The sequence below is a fragment of the Sesamum indicum genome, linkage group LG14 (assembly GCF_000512975.1).
Source record: "Sesamum indicum cultivar Zhongzhi No. 13 linkage group LG14, S_indicum_v1.0, whole genome shotgun sequence".
NCBI lineage: Eukaryota > Viridiplantae > Streptophyta > Magnoliopsida > Lamiales > Pedaliaceae > Sesamum > Sesamum indicum.
Genome location: NC_026158.1, coordinates 751284 through 768315, shown reverse-complemented (window position 1 = coordinate 768315; position 17032 = coordinate 751284).

Genomic DNA, 17032 nt, shown 5'->3' with positions numbered 1-17032 from the left:
AAAATAAAACTCCTGCAAGAACTAACGCTAGACTCCTATTCCTATCAGTGTTAGATCGGTGCAAGCCAAATAACGAAAAATATTTAAGCTGTTGAAAAAGTATGTGCTGAATCGGGCCTAACAACTGATTTAAAATTCTTAAGCTACTGAAAAATATCAACTTATTCAGGCCTTATAAACCAGGTAGATTATTCTTCTCCTATATTTGATGTTCCCTTGATGTAACAACCTAGCATCCTTTGTCGCGTAAGAGGTCTTGACGATCCAGGAAGATAACGAAACAAGATTGTCTGTAATACGATCTATAATAAGATTTGATTTGGACACCTTAACATCACTTTTCCTTTTAGATTGATATTTGTAAGTACAAAATGGCAGGACTTCTGTTAAGCATTTTCTTTTGGGAGGGTTTCTTGCCTTTTGATTTATTTATCTTCTTTCCTAATTTTTATTTTCTCACAATAATGTAAATGAAAAGCAAAAATTATGATAAAATTTAGACTAACTCTTAATTGTCAAGAAGATAAAGTTGCTAGAAGGAAAGTGACTTGGATTTTGGTTTATCTACTCTTTAGTTGGTCTCAGTTTTGTGTTTTTGCCTCTTTCCATTTTCTTTGCAGATAATGCCTTGTGCATGTGATTTTATGCATGCTCTGAAGAAGCTCGGTAGAGTCATTGTGTTCACAAGTTTTCCCTGGTAGCCTCTTGACTTACACGGCAGCTGCTATTACTAGCTCTTAGATATGACCTGAGATTCAGCTACTTTACATGTTCAGTTATACTTTAATACATAATATATTGATTGTTATTTTAATATCTGAAAATGGATCTAGCTTACACTTTGCCTACCTCTTTGTCAATCAAGATTAATAGCTAACGAGATTTGACTATTTCATTTGTCGTGCGGTAGTTCCGTGCTTTGTGTCTACATTTGGATATGTCTTCTAGAAATTTCCTTTACTTGCAAACCTTGATATGATTCTTTTATTTTAAGGGAAAACCTTGATGGTATTTAGATCTAACCACATTGAAACGTGATTGCCAATGGCTGTTAAAAATCTTTACTGGTGGAGTACAAAAGCCATTTCTTGTTTTCTTTGTCTGTGTGAATTTTCAGTACTGAGAATATTTTTGACAAGACTATTAGATTATTGTAATATAATTTGCGTTGCCTCTACACTAAAGCTTTAACCTTCTAACTCTCTTAGGATGAGCATTCCTAAGAGAGTGTTGGAAGAACTCAAGCTCGACTCCTATTCCTGTAAGTGTGGATTGGTTGTAGCATCCTCTAACGCTACTAGGGCTATATGTTCCCTAAACGTCATACTTAAAGTAATCCCTGTGTTTATATATATAATGCACATAATCATTTAATCAATATGTATACGTAATCCCTGGCCCGACCTACCTGAATATAGCGTGTAGACCTAGCCTTCAACAGACAGACACCTCACAGTCTACTCCTGAAGAAAAATGTCAGCAAAGGAGTGAGCCTGCCACTTAGTAAGTAAATAACCAACTCTATCCATAAATGTATATCAAACACAACTCAAATAAGATAACTAAGCAACATGCATGGAATATAGTCAATTTAATTCCAACATAATCAGCATCATTTCACCACACAGCTAACTCGCAAAAAAACAACCAATCAAACTCCTTTTTTTTTTTCCTAATTTACTTACCAGAAGGTGATATCATATTTTTTCCATCAACTCAATCTCACCGTTATATAAATTTAAGTGAATCCCCTTGACAAGCGGCTCATCAATCTCATTTCGCATCATAGCTCTTTCAATTCGTATCATAGCTCTTTTATATCACAACATCGCTCTTTTCATATCACATCTTTTTAATATCGCACCAAAGCTCTTTTCATTTTATTTCTTTTTCTCATATCGCATCATAGCTCTTTTTATTTCATTTCGCCTTATAGGCTTTTAAACATATCAAAGGGTATTCACACCGTAATTATGTTCAATTTCGACCACTCCCCCATTTCCACATATCACCATTCTTGTATGCAACTAGTAACGTAAGACAATATATCAATATATTCTCATTCTCAGACACTCACAACACATCAAACAACAAACATAATATTAAAACGTACTTTCTTATTCCACGTACACAATATCGTCAATCAAATTAAATCATTCACCACTCATATATTTTCAGATAAATCATCATCAGCATTAACCACAAATTTATATAACAGTAATACCACAAATAAAGAAAATATATATAGATAATGCTAATTATTTACTTACCTTGACTTCACAACGCTTTTTATCTACTCAATTGATAATTGTCAGTCCTTTCACCTTACTCCGGTATCCTATAATGAGTTATACCACATACATTTAGTATATCGAGAATATTGTAATTTCTTTAAATATAATATTAAATATTATGTTGAGGTAGGAGATGAAGTCCCTACTACTGATGAAATTGCTGCTGATGATAAAGCTTTGCAAGTGCAAGCTGCTGTTGCTCTAGTGTTGAGGCTGACCTCCTCGACTAAGGATGAAAGAAAGAAGGCGTCTTAACAGAGTCGTATTCACATTTCTCATTGTTAACTTACATTTTTTTGTACAGTCATCTATACGCATTTTGGTTGGTCTCCGTAGGATGATGAGGCAGTTGATGAGTGGGAGGTATTGTACCTTCATCCTTCTGATAACTCCAGCTTCGTGCTGGCTTCTTCGCCGGTGAACGGTGCATATTTTTTGACTTGGAGTAGAGCGGTTTATGTCGATCTAGGTTGCAAGATGAAACTTTTTTTTTTGGGTAAATGTAATTTGCATTATGAAAATAATGGTATAGTACAACAGTCAATTGGTTTATCCTCGACAGGCCAAGGGATACGCCACAGTCTATAAAGAGCAATTGTACGAATGGAATTAGACATATTAATACTCAAGATCCTCTGTCTAACATCATCTACAATGAAGGAACCCAAAACGTTTGCCGGATGCTCAATTTGCTGGAATCGTCTCAAGTTTCTTTCTCGCCATATATGGTAGACGAGTGATCCAAGTAGTGCTCGATAGGCTGTATTAATAATATGATTCCCTCTCCATTTTCGTGTTGCCCATTCGACGTCCCTTAGCCATTCCCGGTTGGGCCAAGGGACTCGAATAATCTGCTGAACAGCTGCAAGGCATAATCTACTGAAACGACATCGGAAGAAAAGGTGGCTATGTGTATCCAATGCCTCCTCGTTACAAAGAATACACCCACCAAGATGTGTGAGCCATGGTCTGTCGGTTGTCGGTAACTTTTTCTGAATAGCCATCCATAAGATAAATGAATGGCGTGGAATCTTCAAAGAGCAAGATGAAACTTGCATTCATAGACAGAACGTTTCCACAACCTCCGCCAGGTTCTGCTATATTTGAACAAAGGAGGCGAGTGGACCTGATGGTGACATCTTGGCTTTGGAACTCCATCTCCAAAGACATCGTGGAAGGATTTATGTACGTCAGCTCCTTACGTGAATTGTGGCTGGAGATTCAAGCTCGGTATGGTCGGAGCAATAGACCTATGATTTACCAACTACAACGAGAGATCGATTTCACAAGGTGACATGACTCTAACAAGCTACTTAACCAAAGTAAAAAAGTTGTGGAACGAACTTTTTTGCTTGGCTCCATCCCCAAAGTGCACTTGTGGAGGATGCACATGCGGCGTAAATAAGGTTGTTGGGGAGATGTACACTGCGTCGCAGCTTATGCAGTTCCTCATGGGTCACCATGAGAGCTTTGATAAGGAGAAGAGTCAATTGCTCATGATGGACCCGTTGCAGGACTTAGAGAAGGCTTTCTCGATGTTATTCGCTGTTGAACAACAACGAAGCATTCATACACATGTTGTAGAAAATAATGTTACTGCAGCTTATCAAGTTTTCTTTAAACAGAACAAAGGTCCTCCTCAGAAGCAAATTCAGAGGCGTAGGATGTTTCAAGACAAACGAGGCATGATTTGCACACATTGTCACAAGCAAGGACATTTGAGAGAAACATGTTTTCAACTCCACGGCACACTGGAGTGGTACAAGGCACTAAATGATAAGAAGAAGGAATATGGAGATAGCTACAGATTTGCGGGGAATTTAAGCACAAAGGAAACCAAAAATATGGACATTACTGCAGCTAAGACGGACACTAAGGCCAACATTGCTGATTTGATGAAAGAATTACTGAGAATGATGAAAAGCAAGGAAAACTCCTCTGATCCTATCTCTGAATTCGCTAGTTATGTTAACTCCGAAAAAGAATTCGCAGGTAATGCCTCTACTTCTGCTGCAATAAATCTTGGTGATTGGATTTTTGACTCGGGTGCTACGAACCATGTATGTGCGCATTTTCCTTCATTCGTCACCTACTCTGCTCGTTCACACACACACTTTGTACACTTGCCTGATGGGAGTAAGAAGACAGTGGTGTACATTGGTACTGTGAGGCTGTCAAACGAACTTGTGCTTGATTCGGTACACTATATTCTTGATTTTCCTGTCAACCTTCTATCAATCAGTCAGCTCTGTAATGGAAATCGCTACTCTTGTTCTTTCAATCAGTTTGAATGCGTGGTGCAGGACCAGGAAACTAAGTGAGTGCTGGCAAAGGGGAGGTTAAATAAGAAGTTATACATTTTACAGACTTCTGTTCCTACGAATCTGTCTATACCCACTACATTTGTTCCCACTTATTGTACAACTTTTACTGATTGTAATGATGTGTTGTGGCATGCAAGGATGGGACATGCTTCTATAAGTGCAATAAGACATATCCCAGAATCTAACATTTCAAGTGACTCAATGGAAATGAAATGTGAAATTTGTCCAAAAGCTAAACAATCAAGAGTTCCCTTTTTGCCAAGTGATTCACATGCAACTGCAATATTTGAGTTGGTACATTTGGATGTCTGGGGGCCTTACAAAACACCCTCTCTAAGTGGTTCTCATTATGTTTTAACCGTGTTGGACGATCACAGTAGGTCCTTATGGACCTATCTTATTAAGCACAAGGTCCAAGTTGCTAGCACCCTTCGCTTCTTTGTGGCCATGGTAGAAACACAGTTTGGAACTAAGATAAAGGTGTTACATTCCGATAACGGATCAGAGTTTGTGAATGTACAATGCCAGAACTTATGTCAAAAATCTGGAATCATACATCAAACATCGTGTGTGTACACCCCCCAACAGAACGGAAGAATTGAAAGAAGACATTGGCAACTTCTAAACATTGCCAGAGCATTGTTGTTTCATGTTGCACTTCCCCTCAAGTTTTGGGGAGAATCAATATTAGCTACGACCTATATCATCAATAGGACGCCCTCTGCTGTTTTGGGTTGGCAGACACCCTTTAGTGTTCTGCTTGGTTGTTCCCCTACATACAACCACTTTAAGATTTTTGCCTGTCTCTCCTTCGCTACCAACCTCAATCCACACAAGACGAAGTTCCAAAAAAGAGCACATAGATGTGTATTCCTTGGTTATTCGATGATGCAGAAGGGATATAGAGTGTATGATTTGGAGGATCATGTTCTTTTCACCTCGAGGGATGTAGTTTTTCACGAACGGGTATTTCCTTTTGCTCAAGGCCAAATTTCTGGGCATGTTGATTGCCCACTTCCCTTAATTCCAGTTGGCAGTAATGTTGAAGATTCTGCAAGGTCACATACAGCCCCGTCTATGTGTTCGCCTTCATTGACTGCAGCTCCTTTAGATGATGCTGAAATTACACCGATTGACAGTGCTTTACAGCCTCAATCTTCGCTCCGCAGATCTTCTGGAATCAGTCAAAGACCTCAATGGCTTAACGACTTCGTCTGTCAGCACAATGCCTCATTCTTACATTCCTCTTCGGCCACTTATGCATCTTTTGTGGCCTCTTTAAACGTTGTACAAGAACCTCGTTCATTTGCTGAAGCTGTGCAACACCCATAATGGAAGGCAGCTATGGATAATGAGATTCAGGCATTAGAAAGAAACAACACATGGAGGTCAACACCTCTTCCTGCTGGTAAGCGAGCAATAGGCTGCAAGTGGGTATTCAAGGTTAAATTGCGAGCGGAATGAAGCATTAAACGATACAAGGGTCGCCTTGATGCTAAAGGCTTCAACCAAATTGAAGGGATCGACTTTACAGAGAGTTTCTCTCCTGTGGCAAAAGCAATTACTGTACGTGTGTTTCTCACACTTACTGCTGCCAATGGCTGGGTCTTTCATCAACTGGACGTTAATAACGCATTCCTCCACAGATATTTAGATGAGGACATATATATGATGCCTCCTGCGGGTTATAAGGTTGGTTTCGGGCTCGTTTGTAAGCTAGAAAGGTCATTATACGGCTTGAAACAAACCTTGGGGCAATGGAATGTGGAGCTCACGTTGAAATTGCAAGAATTTGGTTTTGTTCAAAGTGCTCACGATTACTGCTTATTTCTTCTACACACTGATCACGGATTAGTCTCGCTTCTGGTATATGTGGACGACATCCTCTTAGCTGGAGCTAACATTCATGAACTTGACAAGGTGAAGTCTTATTTACACGACCTTTTCACCATAAAAGATATTGGCGAGGCACGTTATTTCCTGGGTTTGGAAATCGCACGCAATACAGAAGGCATATATCTTGCTCAGACTAAATATGTGTTAGACATTGTTGGTGATACTGGATTGTCACATGCCAAGGCCGTTCCCACACCATTTCCACCGGGTCTCAAACTCAGTTCGGACACTGGTGCGTTACTTTCTGCCCCTGACTGCTATCGGCATCTCATTCGGCGCTTACTCTATCTAAGCTTCACTAGGCCTGATATCTCTCACTCAGTATAACTGTTAAGTCAATACTTGAATCACCCTTGTGACGTACATTGGATGGTTGCACTTCATGTGGTTAAGTACCTTAAGGATGCCCTTCTCTTGGTATTTTTTTACCTGTTGCTAACTCTCTGCAGCTTCAAGGTTATTGCGATGCCGATTGGGCATCTTGCCCGGACTCCAAGCGTTCATTGACGGGATTTTGTATTTTTTTGGGTGATGCTTTGGTTTCTTGGAACACCAAGAAGCAGACGATTGTTACTCGTTCCACTGCAGAGGCTGAGTATCGTAGCTTGGCTACAATGGTTTGTGAGCTTCGTTGGCTATCATACCTTCTGGCTGATTTTGGTGTTGATCTCAGTTTGCCTATTTCCTTATACTATGATAACAAGGCGGCACTCTACATCCATATTATTCGTATAATTTCTAATAATTCATTAATATTTCATTTCTACCGAAATCAAATCTTCGTTCTAGTTCTTAGTAACTAGATACTCTAGGCTTCATAAAGATATTTATAGTTTATCAAATAATTCATAGGAATTCATTTAATCAAACCTCTTATATATTTATAACAATTTTTTTTTAATAACATCCTCAAATTAGGTTATCATTAAAAACCTAATTTTCCTCTTTAATAACATAATATTTCTTAAATATAATTTTCGGAATGTTTCTATGAATTTTTTATCAATTTCTCGCTATTATATAACTTAATTAAACAATTATACATAGAATTGTGTATTTGGCTAATAATTCCGATGAAATTGTATAAATTAGCCATAGTGATATTCAAATCTAATAAATTTAATAATCTAATTAACTAACGCTACAATTTTTATATCCGATTTGATATTTAATTGTACATTATTTTAAATAGCCAAACTCATAAAATTTTCGATTAAACAATACATCGTTTAGTATAATTAATATTTAATAAAAGAATTAATTAAACAATATAATTATATAAATTATTAAAAATTAAAATAGAATTCTTACGTCCGCCGCGAGCTACTGAACAGAAACAGAAAATTGCAATTATCAAGATTGTATAATTGTGATTGTGTAATTGAACACATATATATATGTAGAGGTGGGGTGGTGGGTGATGGCCCACCCCCAAAATCATTTATCCTTTCTTTTTCTTTTCTTTTCTCTTTCTTTCATATATACATATATATGTATGTAGATATATTATTTACTAATATATATATCAATTACATATATATATTATTATTTACTAATATAAATATATCATTTACATATATATATATTATTTAGTAATATATATATATTATATATGATATTATTATTATTTTATTTATTTAATTAGACTTTTCTCAAAATACTCATCACGTCCCTCTTAAATTTTCTTAATTAATATAAGTTGTCTCTAAATATTATAATGAACTCCAATTTAATCCGTTCAAGTTTTATTATATTCCAATTATATACTATAATTTATTTACCAATTAACTAAGTTTCATAAGAATTTACCAATTAATCGTACAATTATGTATTATAATCCTTGGGGCGTCACAATTCTCCCCTCCTAATAAAAGTTTCGTCCTCGAAATTTAACTAACTTACTGGCTTAGGGAATAAATATGGGTATTTTTCTCTCATGTTCTCCTCAACTTCTCAGATGGCTTCCCTTGGAGAGTGATGACTCCATTTGACCTTCACCATAGGTATTTCTATATTTCTCAATTTTTTTCATACCCCGGTCCAAAATTTCTATTGGCTCTTCCACATATGTCAATCCTTCCGATATTTCTATTTCTGGCTCATGCAAAATTTGACTAGGATCGGATCGGTATCATCGTAGCATAGAAACATGAAATAGGTCATGTATCTGTGATAATTCTGTCGGTAATGCTAACCAATAGGCTAGTAGTCCAACTCGTTCCAAAATCTTATATGGCCCAATATATCTCAGATTCAACTTCCCCTGCTTCCCGAATCTCAAGATTCCTCTCCATGGTGATACTTTTAGAAAAACTTTTTCCCAAACCTCGTATTCCATCTCTCTGCAATGCTTATCAACGTAACTCTTTTATCGATCTTGTGCTGCCTTCATACACTTTTTAATTGTTTTTATCTTGTCTACTGTTTCTTGAACTAACTCCGGCCCTTCAAGCTGTCTAAATTCCTCAATATCCCAACAGATCGGACTTCGGCATTTCCTTCCGTATAAAGCTTCATATGGAGCCATACCAATACTAGAATGAAAACTGTTGTTATAAGCAAATTTCATCAGTGGTAGATGATCATCCCAACTTCGTTTGAATTCAATTGCGCAGGCTCTCATCATATCCTCTAATGTCCGAATAGTTCTTTCTGACTATCCATCGGTCTAAGGATGAAACGTTGTACTGAAATGCAATTTTGTACCTAGAGCCGTTTGCAAGCTTCCGCAGAAATGAGAAGTAAATCGAGGATCTCTATCAGAAACTATAGAGGTAGGAATGCCATATAATCTCACAATTTCTAAAATATACAATTCAGTTAGCTTATCCAAAGAATCATTTTGACGGATTGACAAGAAATGTGCAGATTTAGTCAATCTGTCAACAATCACCCAAATAGCATCATGTCTTCTGAACATACGTGGTAACCCAATGACAAAATCCATAGTAATCTTTTCCCACTTCTATTCAGGTATAGACAAAGGATGAAGCTTACCAGCTGGTGCTTGGTATTCTGTTTTTACTTGCTAACAAGTTAAACATTTTGCCACAAATTATGCCACATTTTTCTTCATTGTTGGCCACCAGTAATAGGGTCTCAAATCCCGATACATCTTGGTACTTCCAGGATGCATAGCATATGGTGCATAGTGCGCGTCGTGCATAATTTCCATTCGCAACTTTTCTACATTCAGCACACATATACGTTTTACATTGAACAATGTACCATTTTCTTGGATTATAAACTGTTCGCTCTTTCCTTTTTGTACCTTAGTCTTCATCCTCTATAGATATGGATCTCTATCTTGTGCATCTTTAATTTTATCCTTGAGGGAGGGTTTCACTTGTATTGTAGCCAGTAGAATATCACCACCAATGCTAAAGTGTACATCCATAGCTTTGAGGGCAGTCAAATACTCCATGTTATAGCAGATCATACTTGCAAATTGGTCTACTGTCTTTCTACTTAAAGCATCTGCTACAATGTTTGCCTTTCCGGGATGATAGTCAATGGTACAGTCATAGTCCTTCAAAAGCTCCATCCACCTTCTTTGCCTTAAATTCAACTCTTTTTGTGTTGGGATATATTTCAAACTTTTGTGATCTGTAAATATTTGAAATGTGTCCTCATACAGGTAATGCCTCCAGATCTTCAATGCATGTACTACGGCTGCTAACTCTAGATCATGGGTCGGATAGTTCAGCTCATGTGGCCTTAACTGCCCTAAGCTATAACTCTCCCATGCTGCATCAAAATACAACCAAGTCCTTATCGTGAAGCGTCAGTAAATACCACATATCCTCCATCCTCAGATTGCAAAGCAAGAATAGGTGCTGAGGTGAGTCTCTTCTTCAACTACTCAAAACTCTGAGCACATTTTTCATTCCAATTGAACGGTGCATTCTTCTTCAACAAGTTTGTCAGAGGTTTTACGATTATAGAGAAATCCTTTACAAATTTTCTGTAATAACCAGCTAATCCCATAAAACTCCAGATCTCGGACACGTTTTTAGGTGGCTCCCATTTTAAAATAGCTTTAACTTTTGTCAGATCAGGTTGTACCCGCTTTCGAAACAACATGCTCTAGAGAAGCAATTTCCTCCATTCAAAACTCACATTTACTGAATTTACTGTACAATTATTTTTCTCTCAAGATCTGTAAAATTGTCCATAAATGTTGTTCATGTTCCTCGGGACTATTCGAATATATCCAAATATCATCAATAAGTACATCACAAATTGATCAAGGAAAGGTTTTAATGTCCTATTCATCAGAGACATGAAAGCTGCAGGGGCATTTGTCAACCCAAATGGCATAACGACAAATTCATAGTGGCCATATCTGGTCTTGAAAGATGTCTTTGGGATCGACTCTTCTTCAATCCTTAGCTGCCAATACCCTGACCTCAAATCAATTTTAGAGAACACAGTGGCACCTTTTAGCTGATCAAGCATATAGTTAATCCGTGGCAGAGGATACTTGTTCTTGATTGTGATTCTGTTCAGTTTCTATAATCAACACATAATCTCATACTCCCATCCTTCTTCTTTACGAATAATACTGGTGCTCCCCATGGTGAAATACTAGGTTGGATAAACCCTTTATCTAGTAATTGTTCTAACTACTTCTTTAATTCTTTTAATTCTGACGGAGCCATTCTATATGGTGCAATTGAGATAGGTGCTGCCCCGGGAATAGTGTTTATTTCAATGTCTACTTCTCGATGAGGTGGTAGTCCAAGTAATTCATCAGGAAAAACATCAGGAAATTCCCTCACCACTGGAACGTCTAATACACCCGGACTAACTTTCATGGTATCGTGCATACTGGCTGGAGACGCCTCACATCCTCCTTTGATTAGATTAAAAGTGGTCACAGCAGAAATTAAGCAATTAGGTATCACTTTTCTTTCCCCCACTATAACCGTCTTCATCTGCTCATTGACTTCTAGCATTACTTCTTTTGTTTGACAATCTACTAAAGCATGATTACTGGCTAACCAATCCATCCCTAGAATGACATCAAACTCCCTAAGGTCTATTACAACCAGATCTGCATATAGAGTGAGACCCTCCACTACTATTGGACAAGATCTCACCACCGTATTTACTAATATAAACCCACCAGCAGGCAAAGACACATATAAGTCATGTCCAAATGATTATATTTTAGCATGTACACGAGATGAAAAATCATGTGATATAAATGAACAAGTAGATCCTGGATCAATCAATACATATCCACTAAAATCGCAAATAGAGAAGGAGCAAGTCATAACCTCGGGTGCCGCAGGAGCTTGTTCTTTTGTGATTGTATACATCCTGGCTTGTGGTTGAGACTGACTACTTTGTCCTGTAGATGCCGTGGAAATATTCCCGCTACCTCGACCACCTCTACCTCGTCCTTTGCTCACACCTGTTCGTTGTGAGTTTTCCCCCACACTGCTAAACTCTAAAGTCTGAGGTCCTCTGGTATTATCCCTCCATGTACGACAGTCCCTGACAATATGTCCCAGTTGATGTTGCGAACCAGAACCCCTAAAGGAAACTGCACCACTTTGTCCCGCTGTAGGATTCAGGTTACCTGTTAATTTCTTTTGTTTAGCTTTAGTAGAACTCCTCTCAATGGATGTCTCTTAAACCCTCAGTGCCGCTTCAGCAGAGCACCATAATTCGGAGATTTAATTGCTCTTTTCTCCTGAATCTCGAGTCTCAACCCTCTTCCAAATTTCTCTCTCGTCAATTCATCGGTACTCACCTCTTCTGGAGCATATTTTGACAATCTCACAAATTGCAACTCATACTCAGCAACAGATAAATTATTCTGATTTAATTCAAGGAATTCAACTTTCTTACGATTTCTGTAGACCGGTGGGATATATTTGTTATCAAATTCTTTCAAAAGGTCATTCCACGTCAAAATGACAGGTCAATTCCTGCTCCCCGGAACCGTTTCCCATCAGTCTAAGGCGTCTTTCTCCAGTAAGGACACATCGTACCTCAACTTCTGCTCAGAAGTACACTTAATTCTGTCCAACACCCTTTCCGTGTTTCTCAACCATTCCTCTGCTTCTGTAGGGTCAGTTGTACCGACAAATATCTTCGCCCCCTGTGTCCTCACTATTTCATAATTTTTGTCAATAACTGCATCCTGTGGTTGGGATTGTGGCAGTAGAGCGATTCTCTACATCATTTCTAGAAATTGTTGCATAAAGGGGTTCATTTCTGGTTTGGGGCATTTCTATTTTGGGATCTAACCCATGATGTTCTGATGCAGAATCATGATCCTGGACAAACTCTAATGACTCAGTTGGGCTAGCAGTGTTATCCCTTAACGCTTCCATCCTATATGAAATGCGCACATGTAAGTAGATTTCTAATAATTACCTCACGTATAATATCACATTTAATCTACTATCCCTAGGAAATCTAATCCCTGCTCTGATACCACCTAATGTAGCATCCTTTAACGCTACTAAGGCTATATCTTCCCTAAACATCATACTTAAAGTAATCCCTATGTTTATATATATAAATGCACATAATCATTTAATCAATATGTATACGTAATCCCAACATCATAAAATGCATGATCAACCCACAACATTATATATACATATCAAACACTAAAAGTAATCCATCACAATTAATCCCCATGCTTATGTTATCTTTATACAAACAAAATACGATTTGTACTCTAACTGACAAAGAGGAGAACACTGCATACTGGCCCAACCTACCTGAATATAACGTGTAGACCTAGCCTTCAACAGACAGACACCTCAAAGTCTACTCCTAAAAGAAAATATCAGCAGAGGAGTGAGCCTACCACTTAGTAAGTAAATAACCAACCCTATCTATATATGTATATCAGACACAACCCAAATAAGACAAGTAAGCAATATGCATGGAATACAGTCAATTCAATTCCAACATAATCAGCTTCATCGCCCCACACAGCTAACTCGCCAAAAAACAACCAATTAAACTCCTTTTTTTTTCTAATTTACTTACCAGAAGGTGATATCGTGCTTTTCCCATCAACCCAATCTCATCGTTATATAAATTCAAGTGAATCTCCTTGACAGCCGGCTCATCAATCTCATTTCGCATCATAGCTCTTTCAATTCACATAATAGCTCTTTTATATCGCAGCATCGCTCTTTTCATATCACACCAAAGCTCTTTTCATTTTATTTCTCTTTTTCATATCGCATCATAGCTCTTTTCATTTCATTTCGGCTTATAGGCTTTTCAACACATCAAGGGATATTCACACCGCAATTATATTCAATTTCCACCACTCCCTCATTTTCACATATCACCATTCTTGTATGCAACTAGTACCGTAAGACAATATATCAATATATTCTCATTCTCAAACACTCACAACACATCAAACAACAAATATAATATCGTCAATCAAATTAAATCATTCACCACTCATATATTTTCAGATAAATCAGCGTCAGCATTTACCCACAAATTTATATAATAGTAATACCACAAAATAAAGAAAACATATATAGATAATACTAATTTTTTACTTACCTCGACTTCATAATGCTTTTATCTACTCAATCAATAATTGTCAGTCCTTTCACTTTACCCCGGTATCCTATAATGAGTTATACCACATACATTTAGTATATCGAAAATATCGTAATTTCTTTAAATATAATATTAAATATTATTCGTACAATTTTTAATAATTTTTTAATATTTCATCTCTATTTATATTAAATAATTCTTTAATATTTTATTTCTATCGAAATACAAATCTTCGTTCTAGTTCTTCTTAGTAACTAGACACTCTAGGCCTCATAAAAATACTTATAATTTATCAAGTAATTCATAGGAATTCATTTAATCAAACCCCTTATATATTTATAACTATCATTTTTAATAACATCCTCAAATTAGGTTATCATTAAAAACCTCATTGTCCTCTTTAATAACATAATATTTCTTAAATATAATTTTCGAAATGTTTCTATGAATTTTCTATCAATTTCTCGCTATTATATAATTTAATTAAACAATAATACATAGAATTGCGTATTTTCTTAATAATTTCGATGAAATTGTATGAATTAGCCATAGTGATTCAAATCTAATAAATTTAATAATCTAATTAACCAACGATATCATTTTTATATCCGATTTGATATTTAATTCGTCACTATTTTAAATAGCCAAACTCGTAAAATATTCCAATTAAACAGTACATCGTTTAGTATAATCAATATTTAATAAATGAATTAATTAAATAATATAATTATATAAATTATTAAAAATTAAAATAAAATTGTTACTTCCGCAGCGAGCTACTGTAACAGAAACAGAAAATTGCAATTATCAAGATTGTATAATTGTGATTCTGTAATTATCAAAAGGTGAGGCGGGGGTGATGGCCCACCCCCAAAATCTTTCATCCTTTTTTTTCTTTTCTTTTCTCTTTCTTTCATATATATATATATGTAGATATATTATTTATTAATATATATCATTTACATATATGTTTATATTATTTAGTAATATATATTATATATATATATCATATTATTATTATTTTATTTATTTAATTAAACTTTTCTCAAAATACTCATCACGTCCCTCTTAAATTTCCTTATTTAATATAAGTTGTCCCTAAATATTATATCGAACTCCAATTTAATCCGTTCCAGTTTTATTATATTCCAATTATGACCTATAATTTATTTACCAATTAACTAAGTTTCATAAGAATTTACCAATTAATTGTACAATTATGTATTATAATCCTTGGGGCGTCACATTGGTGCTAGCCAACTAACGTAAAATATTTAAGCTGCTAAAAAAGTATGAACTGATTCATGCCTAGTTTGTATTTGCCTCCACATATACGTGAAAACATTGATACCTCCACCTCTCTTCTTTTAGGTACTCGTCAATGCTGGCCGAGAAGCTTGTGAATTCAACCACACTTTCGAAATCATCTAACTTGTTCACTATCCAAGAGCAATCTACTATTCATCAGAAAGGAGGTGACGGTAGTATAAAAAAAAAGGCATCCGTATCACACACTGGTAAATGGTTAATTTTGCATATTTTCTTTATTTGAGCTATTAAACTGACGATGCTAGGGCCTCATTCAAAAGTCTGTGTGCAAGATGAAGGGTATGATTTGCAGCCTGGAGATGAATCAGTAAGTTTTATGCTCCTAGCTGTAATTAGCTTTCTTAAAATGCGCATGCTTTGAGTACTAGATTTTGTAGTATTATGCGAGGTAGGTCCATGTAAAACTATGGCAGTCCTCATGCACTTATCTTTCCACAATTAAACTACAAATTGATTTTTTCTAGCTGCTTTGTTGGCTAATTATACTTTTGAGTGGGTAGTAGCTCTTCTCGTTTCCATTCCCTTCTTGTCATAGAAACTATTACTAGCAAGATACCTAGGCTTTCAGACTAAGACAAATTTGGGTCAGCTTGCATTGGTAATAATGTCTCTGCTACCTATAAAGGATTGTCTTGCATCGGCTTCACTCTAATTTTTTCAACAGATTTCTAAAAATGCCCGGGGGACAAACTTCAGAGAATAGGAAAAAAATGAGAAATGCAATAACAGGAAAAGAAGAGAAAAGAAACAGAAAAAAAAAGCTATCCACAAAAAAAAGGAAAAGGAAACAGAAAAAAAGTGATATCCACAAAAAAGAAGTAGAAAAAAAAAGCAATATCCACAAGAAAAAAGAAAAAAGAAAAAAAGCGATATCCACTCACCAACGTCGAGTTGTTGCTATGGATGTAGAGGCAATTGAGTGATTGAAAAATAATTTTTGCTGCTCGCAAGACAGAACACACAACAGCCAATATTACTGCGTGTCAGGTACATGGTGTTGTAGTTTGTTGTTTAAGTAAGATAGTTATTAGTTAATTTATTTTGGTTATAGGAAATAATTTCCATCTGGAAAGTGGCTGTTGTAATCTGTACCTGTTTGAAGTCATTTATCACCTCACACGAGCTCATAATAACCCATAATCCTTGAATCAAAATAGCTTACATAAATGGAATTAATTTCTCTTTATGTGTAAGTTTTTTTGAGTTTTTCCTCTGCGTTCCTATTTAGACTCATAATCTTATACAGTAAGCATATGACTATATTTTTGGCTTTCGTTACAGGCTTATTCAAGATATGTTTGGATTGTTTGGACTATGATTCACTGTTTTTGGATGTCAATATGTAGTTGGCTTAATCACATTCGCAACTTCATGTTGCTTTTCTGTTGCTTGTGTAGCTTTAACTATGAGATAGGCATCTTGGAGGAATTATGGCCTCCCAAGGGTCCAAGGTCTAAACTTGACCGTGAATTGATGCAAGGTCAGGATGTTTGTGTCATCTGTTCTTGTGAATTGTTTTTAACTTTTTAGTGGGTTGAATTATTGGGTGTAGAATCAACTGAACTGACTCGCAGGGATCGTTATATGGAAGCCTTGGAGGCTTGTTCGGTATGACTCGAATCCCCGGCTTCGATA